This window comes from Lycium barbarum, chromosome 5 (genome assembly GCF_019175385.1).
Source record: "Lycium barbarum isolate Lr01 chromosome 5, ASM1917538v2, whole genome shotgun sequence".
In the NCBI taxonomy this organism is placed as follows: Eukaryota; Viridiplantae; Streptophyta; class Magnoliopsida; order Solanales; family Solanaceae; genus Lycium; species Lycium barbarum.
In genome coordinates this window covers 73,443,358-73,465,319 of record NC_083341.1, presented here as the reverse complement: position 1 = coordinate 73,465,319, position 21,962 = coordinate 73,443,358, and positions in this window count along the sequence as shown.

Here is a 21,962-nt window from a genome sequence, read left to right as displayed (position 1 = left end):
ATTAGACACGGTCTGTAGACATTACGAGGATGAACTACTCTGATACCACTTTTGTCACGACCCAACCCGATGAGCCATGACTAGTGCCCGAGCGGGACACTCGTATACGAACCTGTTAGATATAGTCAGACTGAAACTAAGGACAGTATGGAAACTTGCAAAAGCAAACTATAGACTCATAACGCCATATATCATAATGAACCTGTCTCCTGAGGAGTCACAGCTAACCAAAACATAACATAATATGCAAGCCGACAAGGCTTCCACTATATACGGAAATACCAAAACGAACCATATCGACATAGCTGACCAAAACCCATATACAACCCATACATGTCTACAGACCTCTAAGAGTATAATAGTGAAATATGACGGGACAGGTCCCCACCGTACCCCTAGATATGCATAAGTCTATATCAAAAGATCTGTACCAAAATGACTTAGGCTCCGGAACAATGGAGCTCTCCAAACAGCTGAGCAGAAGTCCTAGGCTGGAGGATCACCAAACTGAGCGTATGTACCTGCGGGCATGAAACGCAGCCCCCGAAGAAAGGGGGTCAGTTCGGGAGATGTACTGAGTATATAAAGCATGAAATACCATAAAGAAGATTAAGACTGAATAAAAGATAACAGAAGGCAAGTATGATAATCAAAGATACCAATGCACCTGTGCCTTACGAGATGAGAATCATGCATATCTATATCATATACCATACCCGGCCCATTATGGCACTCGGTGAATGAAGTCATATACATATATACCGTACCCGGCCCTCTAGTGAAGGTCTCGGTGAAATAATCATATATATACCGTACCCGGCCCTCTAGTGAAGGTCTCGGTCAAATAATCATATATATACCGTACCCGGCCCTCTAGTGAGGGACTCGGTGAACAATGCAATGAAACTGTGCACGAATACATACCCGGCTCGGGACTCGGTGAATGATATATTAACGGCATGCACGAGCAGAATATCATGAGCAACCATATGCAAACTAAATCATCATCTCAGACTTAATAGAATAATTAGAATGAACTAACACTTGAGAATCAAGACAACAGTCACGTCAAGTACCACAGAGAACTAGAATTCATTGGAGTCATAATGCAAGTGAGACTCATAAAATTATTCCCGAAGTCCTTGAATAACCTGGGAGCACCCTCGAATGTCACAATGGATTATATCAAAATAGGACTTCAGGAATCATAGACACGTATCAGGACATAATGAAATAGCTTCTGGAAATCAAGAACATTAGCCATTCTAGTATCTCTAAGAATAAAAGCTCCTTTGGAGTTTATATGTTCGTCGTCTGTTTGTTTCATATAGACCATGCCAAAAAGAAAGAAAGGATAGTTTTACATACCTTAAATGTCGCCCCTTCAACTACTACTATGAAATCAGTCCGTCCAATACATGCTAATCTACAGGAATTATAATAACGACACTATCAAATACAAGAAAATACAATCAACTAAACGACTAGAGGCAAACTCGCTATAATCAACTATACGGTGGTTCTCCACATCCTTCACCCTTCCAAACTCCAAAACAGCAACAACAGAAGCTAGGCACTCCAATAAAAATTTAAGCAACCAACACTAAGTTCAATATAATTCTAACTCACGGTTTTCGATCACCGTCTCGTGAGTCCTTTATCCAAAACATACTAAAATCGCTCATCCAAACCAGTGAATCAAACTAGAACGGAAGTCTGACCTCAATAAATGGAGATAACCTTAATTTGCACTCTTCTGTTATCAACGTTCTTGTTGGAAATCTTGAATTATTCCCAATAGAAAAGTTGGCCGAGAGCTCTAAGTTAGTCATCCATGGCCATTTGATTTTTGCTTCTTCACGTACATAGTAGTCTAACATATACATACACAACTATACATGAACATCTAAACATGAAAACGTTTTTTTTTTTTTGCCACAATCTCATCCTAGTTGCTGCCCACAAAACACGTGAAACCACATCATTCTACATTAATCACTATTGCTATTTTATCTAGGTGTAACCCATAGACTACTTAATGAACATTAGTTATTACTTGTTTCATATAATGGTGTCACGTGGACCTTTATTTGTCACTTGCAACCCATTTTACGTGGCAGCCTACAAAAATAGTTATCCACAATTGCTTAATTAATTCATTAATCTCCCACCAAAATCCAACATTGCTCCAATTATTCACATGATTACTTTCTTGGTCACAATTTACTTACATAGTAATCATTTTTATACACTTTTTATACTCATTATGTCACGACCCAACCCCGTGGGCCGTGACTGGTGCCCGACCTGGACACCCGTATACATGTCTATCAGATATAGTCAAACTGAAACTACGAACAATATGGAACTTTACAAAAGAACTCTGAAGGTTCATAGCGTCATCATATATGTATATTCAGATACACTGTCTCTTGAGGAGTCACAACTGATCATATCACGAAATAATACGCAAGCCGACAAGGCTGCCATCACATGTCAATATCATATGCAAGTCGACCAGGCTGCCACTATAGACGAACATCATACCACAGCACATCGTATAGACACCGCTGAACGGAACCCATATACAACCCACACATATGTCTACAGACCTCTAAGAGTACGAATAGCGAAATATGATGGGACAGGGCCCCGTCGTACCCCTGGATATATATGATATATATATATATATATATATCATAAGATCTGTACCAAAATCTAGGCTCCGGAACAACGGAGCTCTCCAAGACAGCAGGAAGGGAATCCTAAGCTGGCGGATCACCAAAGCTAGTATCTACACCTGCGAGCATGAAACGCAGCCCCCCGAAGAAAAGGGGTCAGTACGGAATATGTACTGAGCATGTAAAGCATGAAAAACAATAAACAGGATCATAACTGAAACAGAAGTATAGGAAATAGGTACAATGTCCAGAATACCAAAACACTTGCCTTTGAAACATAAATCATGCATGTCAATATCATATATCATATATACATATACCGTACCCGGCCCTCTAGTGAGGGACTCGGTGAATGAAGTCATCATATGCCCTCCTGGCCGCCATAACATATCATCATATCATTATATCATCATATCATCATATCATCATATCATCATATCATATATATATATATATATATACCGTACCCGGCCCTCTAGTGAGGGACTCGGTGAACAATGCAGTGAAACTGTGCACGATAACATACCCGGCCCGAGACTCGGTGAAAGACATATTGAGGCATGCACGAGCAGAGTAGTGAGAAACTATATGCAATTTAAAAACATTTTCAAAGACTCAATAGAATAGTCAACACGAATTACCATTGGAAAATCAGGACAATAGTCGTATCAAATACCTTTCGAATGTCACTCGGAACATATCCAACATCCCTTGAATGTCATCATAAGTATATCACAAAGCCTTAAGGATCATAGTCATATGTCACTATAGTATGAAACACCTTATAGAAGTCCAGCCACTAGTTATCATAGAGTTCCTAAGAATAGGAACGGATATGTATCGACTATTAACTAACGTACAGAAAACTGAAGAGGGAGGCTCAATCACTTGAGAATTGTAATATCAAGAAGTGAATAAGAATCATAAATATCACTCAAAGCTTATGAATAGAATTACCCCAAAGCTCATATCATTTATCACTTAGATCTAAGACATGCCAAAAGAAAGAAGGGACGGCTTTACATACCTGTTGACGACTAATCGCAAAACAGTTCGCTTTGTCGCTCTTTTAGCCTATTTAACATAAAAGTAATGTTATCGTCAGTAGCTATACTTTTTAGCTCGTAAATTCGTAGCCCATCGCTTTATAGAACTTGTTCTTTAACCTATACATTCTCATTTAGGGTTTTTCATTATTGAGGATTTAACGAAAATCGGGCAGCATTTCCCCTATATATTCGCCTAACCCGAATTTCTAATTGTTCTCCTGTCAACACAGAAATACCAACAGCAACAATATACACATAAAATTCTCACAATTCAACCCATAACAATTCTAACAACCCAACAATTTCTCTTAATCCATTTCAACCCACAATTTCCTATAACGTCGATTTCATGCGTTTTCTTAATTCCAATTTCGTCCAATCCAATTCTAATAACTCCATTACAATAATATTGACACAATTACATCATAAAACAAGAAAATTTTACCTAAATTTTCTCGGAGGAATTTCTACTTTTAATTGCTCCAATTTCGCAATTTCTTCTTCCCCGATTCAATATCCAACGTTGTTATCACCTCCTTGAACTTGTAAATCACCTCGGAATTGATTCAAAGTAAGAAAACACATATTGTTTTTTTATGATCTGCCATGGCCGTAGCAGCCATGGCCATAGCTTCATATATATATTTTTTTCTTTCAATTAATATTGAAGGTGAAGATGAAAATGATTTACATTGTCATCCAATTTCTTTTATATGTTGCTGCCCCATGTGGACACGTTGTTGCCACTGACCATTGCTCAATTGGTGCCACGTGGCAGCCTACTTGGTGCCACGTGGCAGCCTACTTGGTGCCACGTGGCAGCCCTTTAATTAATATTTTTTTATTATTTTTTTTATTTTAAACACTAATCCCTTACTTAAAAATTTAACCATCATTAATTAATTCCTAATCCCCAATAATATTTTTACACTAAATAAAATTTATAAATAATTTATATTCTAATTTAAAATTGAAATTTAAAGGTTTCTATTTCGTGTCCGAAAATGACTCCGCCTTTAACTTGAGTCGACTTGCTTGCGAATAATTCGACGTATAAATATACGGGGTATAACACATTATCATGACCATGTAGTATAACACTAGTCCATAGCCTCATTTTCCATACATAAAATATTATCTGCAATCATCGTCGTCACACTTTTCCATCTTAAATCATTTCGGGACTCCATTCCTCGTATACACCGAGTTCTTGATTTTCATGCTTGAATATGGCCAAATCCTACAGCCTCAGTAAAATTGCTTTTGTTGGATGGTTCAATTTCCTGGTCCAAAAATACGGGATGTTATAGCTTGGACCATATTTCATTCAAATAAATTCTGAACCTTTACGAAACTTATTTTCTTCGATTTGCTTAACTTCTGATATTTACAACACATATGTACCATCACTCTAACCACCTATAAGTTTGGTGGATAACCTCATTTCCGTTACTAATGTCATTTAACTCGCACGCTTTCCAACGCATGAAAACACGGGATCTAACACAAAAGCAGTTGAAGACAAAAACCAGTGAAAAAATAATGTGAAAAAGACTAAAGACAAAAGCAGTTGACGACAATGTGTGTGTGTGTTAATAGAGGAAGAAAATGAGTCATGTGTGTGTGTTAATGGAGGAAGAAAATGGGTTGGTTAATTTCTTGAAAAGATATGTATGATTGATGATGAAATTGAATGTGTTTGTGTTAATGGAGGAAGAAAATGGGCTGAATGTATGTGTGTTAATGAAGGAAGAAAATGGGTTGAATGTGCGTGTGTGTGTGTTAATGGAGGAAGAAAATGGGTTGATTGATTTCTTGAAATGAATAAGAAGAGTTTAGTGATGAAGAAGATAAAATTAATGGAGGGTTTAATGGTTAATTAGAGGCTAATTAGTGTAAATATAGTTAATAAATGAAAAAAAAAAGTGGCACCAATGTGGCGCTGACGTGGCGCCGATGTGGCGGAGTGTGTGCAACACTCTCCACTGTGCAACTGGGCATCAAATTTTTTTGTGTCACGTCAGCCGAAAAAGGGTACAAAATACAGAAAAAATAAGGTCAGGGAGGTAATAGGTCCCCTGAAAAGGTTGGGTGCGTCATAATTAATCCGAGTATACGTTGGGGGATATTTGTGTATTTTCTCACTAGAAATACACCACATATTCCTAAGGTTGATACAATCCCTACTTCCTTCGTCGGCCAAGCAACATCACATTTAGAAGTTTATAAAAAGAACCCAGAAGACAATCATAATTTCAATCCAACTTACCTAACCATTTCTCATTCTTGAGTTCAAGGTCGTCATTAATACCCGAAGTAACTCGGCCATAATGATTCTCAGAATAGTACCAACTATCAAATACTCAGAATCCCCTTGAAGTTGAATGATTGGTGACTTCTGAATTCCAATGTAAACTCACATCATATAGGAAAGTTCGATAAAATGAGTCTGTGTGCCTGTCATCAACCCGTCTTTCCCCTACACGTTAACTTCCTTTCCCATATCAATATCTTTTCGTTATCTCTTACTCACCAATCTATAAATCGTAATATTTCATTTGAATTCTTAGTGTCAACTTTCCATATATCTGCAATTAGTCTCAATTCTCCGAAATCTCGAATGCAACTCATTCTAGTTCCTTTAATTACTAATCATTTCTCCCCTCCAGGGTTCTTCCCTTAAATTAAATTTAAATCATTCTAAAACTTCTCTTTGAAAGCGTCTCATAATTGTTCATTCAATCATAACTTACCAAACATCCGATTGTCACATTTTCCCTTCATTCTTTCTCTATAGCATAGACATTCAAATAATTCAATTTGTAAAATTTCAGTAGAGTTTCCTCTATACTTCTTACTGCCTCATTCCTGCACACAACCCAGAAAACACATCTAATGCCTCACAGAGCGATCACAATTACCCATAACATCTAGCTCAAGTTCTTATAAAGTCTATCAATATCAGTAAGGCAGGAAACATACCTTTCAGAGTATCAACTTCAATTCTCATCAATTACCTCATAGCGACATAATCTACTGCTTATCCATAATCAAAGCATTTAGGATTAGAATCAGGGACATCACATCCTATAATTTAGCTCTACGGCACGATCTAAGATGAGAAATAAGGGTCAATGGTTCCTAAATGCCCTGCAGCCTCTTGTTTATAAGTGTGGCGCGCTTCACACCCATAAACAAGACCCTACTAGACACGGCTCGTAGACATACCCTAGGACGAACTGCTCTAATACCACTTTTATTACGACCCAACCAGAGGGCCATGACGGGCACCCGGAACTAACCTACCGAGCATCTCTGAACATGCATCTTATAATCATCTCTAGGTTGACCACAAAGATAGCTCATAGGTATCATGATCTATAAGGGCATATGCCACAAGATAACGATACATTTCTAAATAATCCTCAATAATTATACTCATCATCACAAGCCGACAAGGCTACCAAAATATCATACAACAATATGAACCGGTAGGGTTATGAAACGTCTAACTGTACGCACATGTCTACGAGCCTCTACATAGAATACAAGTGACCGTAAAGACCAATACCAATAGACTGCAGCTCCAAAGTAAGTGGAGTGCTCCTGAGAGTCTACTGATAAAGCACCTATGGATATGATTCGTCTCCCTGCCTACCTGCGGGTATAAGCGCAACATCCCCAAATAAAAGAACGTCAGTACGAATAATGTACTAAGTATGTAAGGCATGAATAACAACATAACAAAATGTATGGAACATAATATAAGATAAAGAGATAACCTGTACATCTGATTGCCTCATAAGGCGGATATCATGCATACTTAGCTTTTTAAAGAAAACACTTTTCATGCATATCAAACATAATATCATCATTAGCCCGCGACCGGGCCTCCCACGTCCAGGGTAACCATCGTACGCCGCCCACTAGTGGTGTTGCCCGGCCATATAGGCACGGTGTTATCATCGTTATCCATAGCCGCCCACTAAAGTGGTGCTGCCCAGCCATATAGGCACGATGTTATTATCATCATCCATAGCCGCCCATCGTAGTGGTGCTGCCCGGTCATATAGGCACGGTGTGAGAAAATACTTACATATATATATAAAGCATGCATGAGAGCCCAATTAAAAGATACAACTCTATTGGAGTGACGTAAGGTCGGTAACCTCCGATTTATGTTATGGAACAATCATCATCGCTATATCTCACTTTGAAGGAACAATTATTATAATGTGAGATCAACAACAATGAATAAAATCATGAAATAAGCTCAACAATCTCGTGATAACATTAAAATCATAAGCCTTGAAATTTCTAGAAATAGGGTCATCATCATCATCATTATCATCTTAGAAAATATCTATCTTTAGTATCATGAAATTCTAACTTTTGAGAATAAGGATAATATGGAAAACATGTATGGGTTTATAAGAAAAAAATCATGCCTTTAGAAAGAAAGGGACTAACCTTAACATACCTTTTCGGTCGCCTTAACTTTAACTGCTTAAAGCTTGTCCTCCCGCGCTCGTAAATCAACATTCAAGAGAATTCATAGTCACATGCTTGTCTTAAGCCTTCAAACTAAATCCTTTTAGAATCTGCCAAAATTCGGGCAGCATCTCCCCTGTTTATATCCCTAGCCCGAAATCACAATACCAACAAAACAGCAACAATAGCAACACTAATATCAACAACATCATCATCAACACCAATATACTCAATAAAACATCTCACACGATGTTTTCCCAATTTCTCGACCAATCACTAGACTTTACGATGCTTTAACAACTAAATTTTCGTAATACAATTCATAATATCAATAATAGAGAGTATCCTTACCTCAATCAATGTTGGAAAAACTTGGAATCTTATTTATCTTCGGCGGCCTCCTTTGATTCGTCGAGATTTGTTGTTTAGAACAAGAACTACAAGACCTTATACGCTTCCCGAGCCTAAATCCCGGGGTTTCTCTTGATTTGGGCTAAAAAGAATTATGGAGAGAGTTGGGAGAATTTTCTAAGGGGTTAGGGAAGGTTTGGGGAGGTGGTATAAGGGGTAAATCCCCTTTATATATTGTTCTAGGGTCGGTTTGCACCGACCTAGAACTTTTCGCGCACTGAAGAGCGCATGTCGCGCACTGTAGCTCCGCGTTTTTGCTCTGCCAGCCTGACTTTTAACGTACATAATTCTCTAATCTGACGTCGTATCGACGAGCGGTTTGTTGCGTTGGAAACTAGACTTCATGAACTTTAATTTTGTAACGACCCAACTCCGTAGGCCGCGACTAGTGTCCGTGCTGGACACCCAAACGTACCCAATAACCCAGACTAGCATATCAGCAGAATATTTTTAAATGTAAAAGTCAATTGGCGTTAGTAATTATCATAAATGAACCGACATAGTACATGGGAGCCGATAAGGCTGTCACAGATCATATCATCCCAAAACATATACAGAACCCACACAAGTATGTCTACAGACCTCTACAGATTATAACAGAATCACAAGACGGGACAGGGCCCTGTCATACCCCTGAATAGCATACATATATACAATAGCAGCAGACTGTACAAACATATAGGCTCTGGACAAAAGAGCACTCCCAAAATAGCAGAATAGATGTCCTAGGAAGGCGGGTCAGCAAATCTGTCGTCTGTACCTGCGCGGCATGAAAACGCAGCCCCCGAAGGAAGGGGGTCAGTACGAAATATGTACTGAGTATGTAAAGCACGGAACGTAATAAACAAAGTCATAATCGAAGCAGAAGATACAGAAAATGAACTGAATATCCAGATTAGCAAAATGTTGATCTTATAGCATAAATAGTATTCGCTGAAAACATATGTCGTACCTGGTCTCATTACGGAACAAGATCATAACCGAAACAGAACTTACAGAGAAGTGAGTGTAACGTCTGAAGTATCAAATGCATATTTTCAAAACATGAGGAGTGTGTACAGAAACATATACCATATCATATCCGACCCCTGCCAAGGGACTCGGCAAACAGAACGTGGCCACCCCCCCCCCCCCCCCGACGCTGGTGCCACCACACATAAGGAGCAGAATAGGGGATAACCCCGTAACATAACATATCATATCAGATCATATCATATCAGAATGTGTGTACATGGCACAGCATACTCCACAACCCATGTACATATATACCTGCCCCCTCACATCGAGGCACGGCGAACAATGCAGTGGAATACGCTTGACAACATATCCTGGCCCGGGCTCAGTGTGGGAAACATTGAGGCATCCACGAATGGAGTAGTGGGAAACTAAATACAATAAAAATACCATATATTTCCAGAGACTCAATGAGGCATATCGGATGACAAATCAAACTAATGAAATCGGACAGAATCATAGTAAGTGTATGTCGTATGTCATAATGAGTTACGGAAGAATAATCCTTCTGGGATCATTTTCATATTCCAAAATAGTTTACCAGACTCGAGGGAATCATTAAAACAATTTTCCTTAGTAGTTAAAAGGATAGTTAAAACGTTGCATTTTATATTGTTCGAAAATAAGACAATAGTACACTAAAAGGCAAAGCGGGAATAGTGGGAGACTAAATGAGACACAAAATATCATACCTTTACAGAGATTCAATAAAGTATTTAGAATAAATATCATTGGTAGTTAGAAGAGTAGTTAAGGCGTTTCCTTTAGAACCGCTTGAAATTAAGTTATAAACACAAAAAGGGTAAAGTCGGAAATAGTGGGCCCACCTCGGGACAACCGAAGTGGTGGGCTCAAATTACGTATATTAAGCTTATGGAGTCACCTACGGAGGTCCTAGGGACATTGCATAACTTTCTAGACAATTTGCGGAAGTTTACACAATTCTTTAACAAAGCATACTTATAGGGTTCAATTCCAATGAATGAAAAAGGGACAATTTCAAACGCGGATTCCGAAAGACAGAATGTTTTCCGAGGCTCGAATCTGATCCTAGTACATCTAGGACATGCCAAAAGAAGAATCGGGATAGCTTTACATACCTTTTATGATTTTTACGCCTTTCCAAGTTCACTTCCCGTTTCGTCCAAAATCTACAAATGGTCACATTTACCAAATGTTAACCCTAAGACTTTAGGACTTAAATATCAAATCAACACTTTTCTACAGAAATTTGGGCAGCATTTCCCCTATACATATAGCATCCCCGAGAATTCAACTCGGCCAAAACAATCAACAACAACCCAATAACAACACTAACAGCAACAACAATATCTACAAGACACAATATGGCACAACTAGTTCCCTTTCCAACATAGTGCGATACTTCCATCTTAACTTCAAATTTCCAAACAAATCTCAAGGGTTTCACATTCATCATTAATCAAGACAATATAATTTGGAAGCATTTCATATCAATTCCACAAAATATTCACAAGATATACACAATATACAAACTTTCCACCAAAGTCATAATTCCACCAAAACTTCTAATCTTTAACAAACATTTTCATAACATGTTTCTATCTTCCAACTTCATCAACAATCATCATAATTTACACCTTAACGACTTCATTTCCACAATATCATAAAATCATATTAGAATGACATAATCTTTTACATTCCATTTCAATGCCAACTTAAATCATATTACCTTCCTTTACATTATAAGGATCACAACAACACAACCAACATAGTAAACAAAATTAATTCATTCCCATTCTAATCTCCATATACCACACGGCCAATACCTATATTTCCAACTTCAACCAAATTCATTCAACTTTCATTCTCAATATGAATTCCATCATACTCACAACTAGAATACGACATAAATTTAACTCACCATATGTATATAACATACATACACACACGGCTACATGCCAACTTACATACCCACTTTGCAAACTTCCATATTTCCATACTTTCTACTCATTTCTACATACTACAACACAAACAAACCTTCATAACATAATAACATGGAATGAATTCTTACCTTTTTCTCCAATCTTCTTCACTTAACCAAAGTGCGCAAACGATGAAACGGATGAACCATCTTCTGAAATAATTATACCACGTTGTAGAGGGTACTTGAATTGGTAGGAATACTACAAGAAAACAATTTTTGAAACAAGATTTAAGGTACTTAATTTCCATGGGTCTTGGCCGAAATGGCCCTTTGTTTTTGTTCTTCATCTTTTGGGTTTCTTGAAAATTCTAATGGATAAAGTGATAAGTATATGGTCCGTTTCATCTATTTTAACACATGGAAAATTCATTAATTTTTTTGTGGGTTTGGGCCATGGTTTTGGCCGGCCACCCTATTAAACTTGGGCCTCATTTTTTTTTCTTTTCATTTTTCTTGGGCCAAACCGGTTGGTCCCGAGTTGGGCATAGCCCACTGACCTTCCGACCTTAAAACGTCCATATCTCCTTGTACCGACTTCACCTAGGAACCCACGACCTATGGTTGGAAAGCTAATTCCATTATCTATAACTTCTATCTCTTGGTATTTTTCCAAATTCCAAACTTATAATACCATTTTTGCCCCTCCAAGTCAGGTCACCCGGAAACGTTTTCTTAAAAATATTTGTTTGGAGGGCTTCCACTTTGATTTGGCCCAAGGGTCCTTCATGAGTTGTGTTTAACTTTACATATGTGATTCATATAGCTTGTCACATGTTCCAAAAAAAATCTTGACGTGTGGGCCCCACCTCAGCTTACAAATAATCCGACGTTCAAAAATACGGGATATAACAAATTTAGGCTTGTCCTTTACTTCAAAACTCCTCATATACTAAAAGATATTCTTTCCCCAAGTTAGCTCATACTTTGTTGTTCAAAATAACACTCATCTTTTTCCAAAGTCATACTAACTCAACTCCTTCCAGTCAATTCCTTATAGGACCTTCCAGAATTCCTCATATGCATCCTTTACTCATAAAATTTACTTAATAATGCTTCGTCCCTTATACTTCAAAGTTGTTTTACTTAGCCATAGTTCAACATACTTGCGCTCAAATTTGATAAGTGTTTCTCCGCAAGTACGGGATGTAACATTAAGAGCCCAAAGCTTGCCTCTTACAGTGGCTACATTTGCAAGCTTGGGTGGTTAAAGGCCAGAAGGTGGCTATTTATGCAAAGGAACTAATTTTCGAAAACAAGCCATCATCCAAGAAGACCAAACAAGGCCCTTACTTCATTAAGGGTATTTTTGTAATAAGCTAGTTTAGATTTCTTTATCCTAGTAGCATAAATACTATACTTAGCCATTTCATTTACTTAGCTTTGAATTATGATGAATTGAGAGTTGAGATTACTCCTTTGGAGAGATAGTTTGTTTAGCTAGGTAGCTATAGAGTTTAGTGATAGATATAGTCATCATTGGTGGATTCCATTGTTGGTTATGAACCCTTCCATTGATTTTCATATTAGAGTTGTTCATTTGTGGATTCAATTGAATTACTCTCATTGAATAGATTCTTTGGATTGAATCAAATTGAGAGGGTTTGAGTTTGATATACCTAGGTTTGCTCATAGGTTCATTATTCATTGGGTCTTGCTTCTATCTCCTTCTTTCTCATCTCTAATTCTCCTATTTTAATTTCCGCATTTTTGTTTGTGTTTGATTTCTAGAGTTTCCCCTTTAGGAATCTTATCAAAGAATAGGCAAGGAGCCGAAGCGACGAGAATTCGACTTAGAGTTTCAATTTCTTCCATTTTTTTACTTGTTCGTTATAGAATCTATGCTATGTTCTTACAAAATATTATGAGTAGCTAGATTTCATCTCTTGGATATTGATAGAACCTTTTATTTGATGAAATCCTAATAGTGTTAAATATAATTGTGTCGTTCTTCTTCTTCTTCTTCTCTATTTTTTCAACAGCATTTTGATTGTTGTTAGTCCAAGGGCCCTTGATTAACATTGTTGTTATATCTTGTGTTGCTTGAGAAAGAATACAAGATTAGGTTTTAGTTGAACAACGTACTATGTTATTAAAAGATTAATAACTTAGATATCAAAGCGGGATAACAGATAACGAAGCTTTGATGTGATCTTGTGAGTAGTTTGAATTGCTAGCTAGGGTTAGTTAGAGAGTATAACATTAGAAAATTACTACAATTGATCGAGAGATAATTGTGGTAAATTAAGACTCACGATCGGTAAAGAATAGTTCGGTGAGATTATAGTTAACATGTTCAGAATTTACTCTGATAATTGTGGAAGTCATAATCCTAGATTATCTCTTATTTGATAATTTTATTGCTCTGGTATTTTCTAGTTAAGTAATTTAAAATAGAAATCTTAATTTTGTAGCTCAGAAGATTGTTCGAACTTGTTTTCTTAGTAATATTGAATAGCTATAGCTAACGTTAGTTCTCTTTGGGATTCACCTCCTGAATTAAAAATCGGATTATATTTGCGAATCGATCCTTTTAGGATGAGTTTTGAGCATGATCAAATTTGTAAGCAAATTAACTTTAAATAGAAGAAGAAAGAGAGGGAAAGGACGACAACAAACATGATAAGCAAGTTAAACCAGTTCATGTGAGTGGAGAGTTTTATATTATTCAAGCAGTTGGATTTGATATTCTTCTTCTTCTTCTTTTTTTTTTTTTTTTTTTAGTGTTACCCATTTATTTGTTTTACTTTAAACCTACTAATTACTTTATTGGTCTCTAATTAAGCGCTTTTGGTTGATGAGTAGCTTATGACATGATTGGGTTTTTTATTTAAAAAACATCCCTACTGTTTAACCATAACTTTCTTTACATCCTTATAGTATCCCACTTAACAAACGACATCCTTTAAGTTCTCATTATTTGGCCAAAAACATTCCTCCGTTAATTTTTTTTCATGTTTTGAACTTTCTATTTGTTCACGTACATTGCTTCTTTTTCTTTTCTTTCAAATAATTTTCAACAAGTTGTTCAAAGAACCAAAAAATGAACAGATTAATTGGCCCAACATTAAACCAACAAAAGTAAATGTCTTCTTCAAAATTTATTCTTCTCTTAACCTCACTAGATTCCTCATATGTAAAGTGAGCTCACGAGATAAAGAGGGAGGGGGAAAGGGTAAACTCAATAAAGAAAATGTGATTGTAGAAATATACCACAAAAAAATTAATCTTACTTTTTGTGGTCATTTATATATATCTTCTTCTTTTCCCTTGTCTAATCAGAAAACTAAACTTACTTTGTACGGTTAATTTGTCAAATTAACGACTAATAAGGATATACAAGGAGTATGGAATGAAGATCTAGATTGGTCAAGTGGAGGCAGTTGAAAATATCACAATGTCACGTGGCAACAAATTAGGTTGAAATTTTACTAAATTTACTTGATGTTGCGTCCTTGACTGAATTTTTTAACTTTGAAAAAAAAGGTCGGTGGATTTTCCAGAAATACGACGGAAGCTCTCTACTTAGTGACTATATAAATAAGACTCATCCCTGATCCCTGTAAGGACAAAGAACTAAGAGAGAGAGAAAATTTTGGAGTTGAAAGGTATTGCTGATTTTATGTCATTCGGCAATAGTTTTTTTGTTCTTAAAAGAGCTCACCAAAATCTCAGACAATACATCTGAGTGAGAGCAAAGTGAGGTATTCCATAGACTGTAAGAAAATAGTCTGTGAAGAAAAATAGAGTGTGAGTGATATTGTAGTGAGGTGGGAAAATCAAAAGAGTGTTATTTCTTTTGAGGGTGTAGTGGTCTTAGGAGTATTTGTACTCGTTACTACACAGTGTAAAATTCCTTACTATAGTGATATCAGCTGCTCCTCTTGGCCGTGGTTTTTCCCTTATTCAGAAGGGTTTCCACGTAAAATCTTGGTGTCATTATTGCTGCATTTTATTCTTGCTGATTTAACCATAACTGAGTGTTCCGCGTTTATCACTAATACCGTGAATATTATTTTGCGGGTCTATTTTATTCCCATCAAGTGGAAGGAAATATAAAAAAAATAAAACAAAAAACAAAAAAGTAAATGCAGTCCACGTGCTAAAAGGAAGCTCCATAACAATAAAATGAAACGACTAACATAGAATTTTTTTTATTTTTTATTTTTTATTTTTTATTTTTGTTAAGTTTAGGAAACTTAAGGCATGTTGCTTGTTAAGTGAGCTAGTAGAAGGATTTAATGAAAATTAGGGTAAAACAATATGGATGATATTAGTCAAAAACTCTGACATAATTTGAAGATAAAAATGAAAAAATTCTTAGCACTGCTTTTAGCAATCAGTTCAAAAAATAAAGATAAAATTGTAGGAATTACATCCAGTAATTATTTTTTACCTTGCTATTTTAGGTATATTCATTTTTTAAAAAATATTTGACTTGTAAATAGTCTAGCAAACTTCAGACAAAAGTTTGTGTGTTAATATTTTGGATTATAAATTCGCTCTGAGGCTTGACAAAGCACACGTGTCTAGCTTTCTTATCGTAGGGTACTTTAGATCCTTCCATCATCTTTTGATAATGCTAAGTGAATAATCATTCGAAAGAAAAAAAGAAACAAAAAAGTGAATAATCATTCAAATCCTGTTCGACTTAGCTAAGATTTTTGATGTGCCCCTTTACTTTGACTATAATTTTTAAGTTTGCATTGAAAGTCTCCATCAAATGGTGTGACAGAAAAGTGATGATATCATGTTCTTGGATATTGAACAAAATAATACAATTTGAAATACAAATGTCTAAAGTTTAGCTTAATTTGTCAACACTTAACTTCATGCATTTGTCTGAAGTTCCAACTTATGCTAACTTTAGACATAGGGTTCTACGAGCTCAACTACAACCTTGTATGTCTGATGTTTCACAAATTTCAAAATCTCGAGTTTCAAGTTGTAATTAAGCAGCCAAATTTACCAAAAAAAAAAAAAAAAAACCTTATAAACTTATGTTACGTTAAGTAGAAATCTTAAAACGACTATCGGTGCACTTGTCCCATTATATTTCAAGGTGAAATGGATTCAAAAGTTGAGGTAGACGTTCTCTCTAGGTAATTTTGTTCCCTGTTGATTTTGAAAAAATTAGGTTAATGGTCAATTTTTGAGCCTGCAATCATATTTTAGCCACCGTTTCAAGCATATTTAGAAAGTAGCTACTTTTTAATGCGAAAATAACATCTGAACAAAAATACTCCTTAACTAATATATGGAACATTAGACAGTGTCCTAAAACATTTGACAAGTAAAACTCGAGCACAATATTCTTGAATTAAGAAAGTTTATGGAGTATGAAACTCCGAGCACAAAGAACTTGAGTTTCATCTCTAAGAAATTTCGGACTCCAGCATAGTGTGATGGTATCTTGTTGACATCCAATTTTGTCCCGCCTCTCCTCCGAAATACCTGTTTACGCTTCTAATATTTTTGGCAAATTTAAAAAAAATAAATATATTTTACTATAATTATTAGCTCATTATTAATACCGGCATTGCATTATCCCGTCATTATCTTTTATTACCGTTTCTACTACCCTTATTATTATTATTATTATTATTATTATTATTATTACCAGCTTTATTATAATTCATAGTTTATTTTTTTATTTTTTATTTTATTTTATCATTTCAGCATTTTACCAGCTTACGCACACACATCGCATTTATCTTCGCATAATTAAATAATAATATTTATTTACTGTGGATTTTCGAAATATTATTGTACGGCTATTACGACGACATATAATTTTATTAACTGAGCACTAATAATTGTAATATTTTAACGCACGTTGTTATATCATTAATTGATGGTCTTTTATTCAAATTTATGAAGCCCCGTATTTTAAGTCCAGCAGCCCAATTGTGGACTCATCCGTTCCAATTAATCCACAAACCTTCTTGGACCAGTCCATTAATGACCAGCCCATATTTAATTCATCAACCCAATTTTCGGATCAGTCCACATTTTAATTTACCAACCCAAATCAGCCAACCCAGTCCACTGATTGACCCGACCCGCCTTCTTCGTTCAAAACAAAGGAAACATTAGGTTTCCTTTCATTTTTTTCTCCGTCCGCCGCCACCCCCTTTTTGTTCTCTCTCTCCCGCTCCCTTCTCTCTCCTTTTTCTCCTTCATCATCGTCATCCCCCACCACCGCCGCCTACACCCCGCTCCCACTTTCCTCTGTTCCCCCCCCCCCCCCCCCCACGCTCTTCTCTCTCTTCTTCACAAAAAAAAAACCCATAGATTTCGCCTTATAAATAATGGTTTCCAAATCAGTTTACGGGGAGGTTTTTTTGGATCACCTGAAACCCCCTGAAAAATACAAGTCCTCAGCCGCACACAAGTCCCAAAATATTAAGTTTGCAGTTGTCGTGATAGTTCAAAATATCGAGTCAAAAAATACTAAAACAGTTGTTCTGTTTTTCGTCTGCTCTGTTGTTGTTGTGAATCCGAGCCTCGCAAGCTCGGATTTGATAGTCTTTGAGGAAGATCTGAAACCCCCGCACCCCATTTCGCTGCATTCAAAAAAGGTAATTTGTTTCTCATCTTAGTTTATTTTCATCCTGGTAGCTTAGTTCGTTTATGAATTTTGTGTGAATTGATTTAGTAGTAATTTCATTAATGTAGGCAGTCTGCTATATTAGTGCAATTGAAGAGTTTTTGCTGGTAATTAAACAGTGTTTATACATGTTTTAAATCCGGATTAACCATACCAAGGTGCTGATAATTGGTGTATCATATTTGATGTTGGTTAATTGAAGTCCCTTTTAGTCGACAATGTCGTAGTTGCTTGTTTAAATTGATATGATTGATGCTGGCTGATTAGTTTAAGATTTATTTGGCCTACAAAGTCATGGCTGTTTGTTTAAGTTGCTAAGATTGATGTCGAATGGCTAGTTTGAGACTTAGGTTAGTTTACCACATCCTTACTGGATATTTTAAGTCGAATTCGATTAACGCTAGATGATAGTTGCTGGTCTGGTTAGCTGTAGTCCCCTCTAGCTTATCTTGCCATGACTGTTTGTTTAAGTGGAATATGATCAATGTTAAAAGATTGGTTTGAGGCTCATACTAGTTCATATTGTCATAATCGACTATCATAAGTTGAACATGATTAGCATTGAACCAGAACTTTGCAATTTTGCTAGCCTATACTGATATAGTTATCTGCTTTAAGCTTGGATATGGTCAGTGCTGAGCATAAGCTTTATGATATGCTGTTAACCTCATCTGTCATTATTGTTTCCCTTATCTGGATGCGACTGATGCCATATGAACCTCTGGTCTGATTTTTGAGCTGGCATTACTATTGTTGTTCAGATTAAAATGTGATTAGCTGTTAATAGGAATCTCACATCAGTAGTAAAGGCCTAAGTCATGAATGTTTGCTTTGGTTGATATGGAACAGTATCAGTGCAAGTCTGCCTAATTCTGAATCATGGATGATTGTTGAATCACCCTGACCAATCTTGACTGTTAACCAATATGAACTTTCCTAATTTGAACTATTGCAAATGTGCCACGAAAACAATTCTAACTAGCATTGATGGTGACTTAGTAAACCATGCCTTGATGTGTTTTTCCTTTATAAAAGCATTACTGCTCTTCACATGCTTGCTTACTCAATTGTCATGTTGTCTTAATGGAACAATTGCATACTTGGCTCTATGTTTATTATGCATTGTTGGAATCTTATTTAATCACTATGCTTTATCACTTGTTAATAATATATCCATGCTCCATGACTCACCACATAATTGTCTTCAGTTATCTAAGTGTATAATACATATCTAATAACTTCATATTCAACTGTATCTATCTGAATTACTGTCTTGATGACATAATATGGTTCTTTGCTTCTCAATTCACTCATATGTGACCATTATATAATCATAGCATTTGAATCTGGTTTGATATGACCATCAGCGCCTTGAGTTTGATTTTTTTTTTTTTTTTTGGATTACCTGAATTCTGTATTAAGAGTTCATTCTCAGTAGTCTTGCATAGTCAGTTTCCTCCTTGGGAATTCTGTGGCATTGCATCTCATTTTGGATATCTTATTAATCATGAATATCAAACTTCATCCTTGTCCTGTTTTACTTCTTGAATTTTGCATTACTGTTTGTGATTTATCACTCTCCCTGTTCTAGATATGTCATCATGTACCATTGAATGAATTTTTGCATAACTCCTCCCCTTCAAACATGTTGTAACTCGCCTGTTATCTTTCACCTTGGCTGCTGTTTTCTTTGTTATTCCATGATATATTAAATCTGGTGTTCAAATAATGCATTACGTTGACTAAATTTAGAATTGGTACCATTGGACTGAAAATCTGTTTCTTAGAGATGAATCATGAGCTGTTGGCAGGGGTGATATTTGATGTAGTCATTAGTGTTTGTCTTGTTAATATGAAAATGTGGACTAAAATGTGTCTGAATATTATAAATACTCCTCCCGAATTCAGTGGTTGCTTTGTATACCACAAATCTGCCATGTTTAGGTTCAATACGCGTTGTGTATTGCTAGTGCATCTCTTTTAAACTCTGCTTGTGCCTCACATGCAAAATGCTCTATTTAAATTCTTCAAATGGTTAAATGTGGATCTAGTGTGCAAATCTGTTTGTTGACTGCCGAATGTTACCCATTTTTTTAAGTGCTTTTCGTATGTCTTGAAATGATGTCTCAAGTATGCCAACAAGTTGAAATTTGCTGATGTTTGAGTATTCTGTGTCCTCATAGATAGGGTATTATTAAATAGTTTTCTTAAGTATAAATACAGGTTTGGTTGGGGATCAGTGTGTTTAGTCATAATAGTGGTCTCTTTGCCTTTCTACTCAGCTTGTTGTAGTGACAGATCCTGCTGTCCCCCCTGTTTGGTTCTTCATGGCTGGTTATTATGTCTAAATCCTTTTCTTTGTTTAGCATGTTTAATGTGGGTGCATCGTATCACTGTTTTTCCTGTTTTAATTTCCCATGACTAGGCAGTGTCTAATTCTCCTCATTTCGGGTATATCATAAGACGTAAAGACTTTAGTTAATTTGCTTGATTGGTGCCAACTGATTCAGAGATAGCTCTGTGTATACTTAAAATATACATAGAATATACACAATCTGCTAGCTTGCTTGAGTTTATATCTTACATGTTTGACATAATTCATCGATTGTACACTAATCTTTTTCCTTCATTTTTTTTCGCATGACCTTCGCATACGAGTCCGAGGGACTCGCCTTCTGCATTCGGTGTTGGGCCAAGACCCAACGAAACAACCTTCTCTCTCTCTCTCCAGCCCTCTGTCCGCAGCAAAATAGAAAGACACATTTTCTGGGCCAAAGCCCAATAGACAGGAACATAGGCTGACAACAGTCTATAAAAAATAACTGGGCCAAAGCCCAACAGCAGCCTGTTCACAGTAGCCCAAAAAATGGGTTAAGCCCATCTCATTACATTTTTACATCTCTATTTTATGCTGTTGCATTTAACTTGTATTATGTGACTAACTTTTTATTTTGTTTTATTTTATTAACTTAGGTGAACTTTAGCGAATTTAGTGGGTTAGCTTTAGTGAAAGGGTAGTTAACTTAAGAAAGGTCAATTAATTCCATTAGCTTCATTTTTTTCTCTTTTATGTCAAAACTATTTATAATATCTAATATTTATTTTATTTAGAATAATTGATTTGCGAATAGCGTAATTACATATTTTGAGTTAAAGGGATTATATTTTAATTTTAAAGAAATTTCAAAACGTCGCTAACATGCAAATATAAATTCAAATACATTCTATGAATAATTCTCCAAAGTTTATCCAATAATACACGTCTTTTAGCCAAGTATAGTTAATATAAAAAAAAAAAAAAAAAAAAAAAAAAAAAAAAAAAAAAAAACTCATACCCTTTCCATCACATTTTAAAGAAAATAAGTCTAGGTATTTCTACATCACTATATTGATATAATACAAATTTTGTCTAAAGTTCACATTTTGCTAAAAGGCTATAGGCGAGTTGTTATGTTTTTGCAAGTCTTATTTTCAAGAACATTACTACATTTCCATTCAAGGCTTTAGCATGTCCAAGTTTTATTTTAAATAGCATTTAAAAATCTTCTTTTTATGCAATACATCATATTTTCTACAAGTATTATTTCAAATGACATCATTATTACTTTCATTTAAAGTCTTAGCGACATTTATAAGCCCTATTTAAAAAATAGCATTTAAAGTTTTCATTTATATTATATTTTCTATAAATCTTATTTCTACCAATATTATTTTCCTTTTAAAACTTTAGCAACATTTGTGAA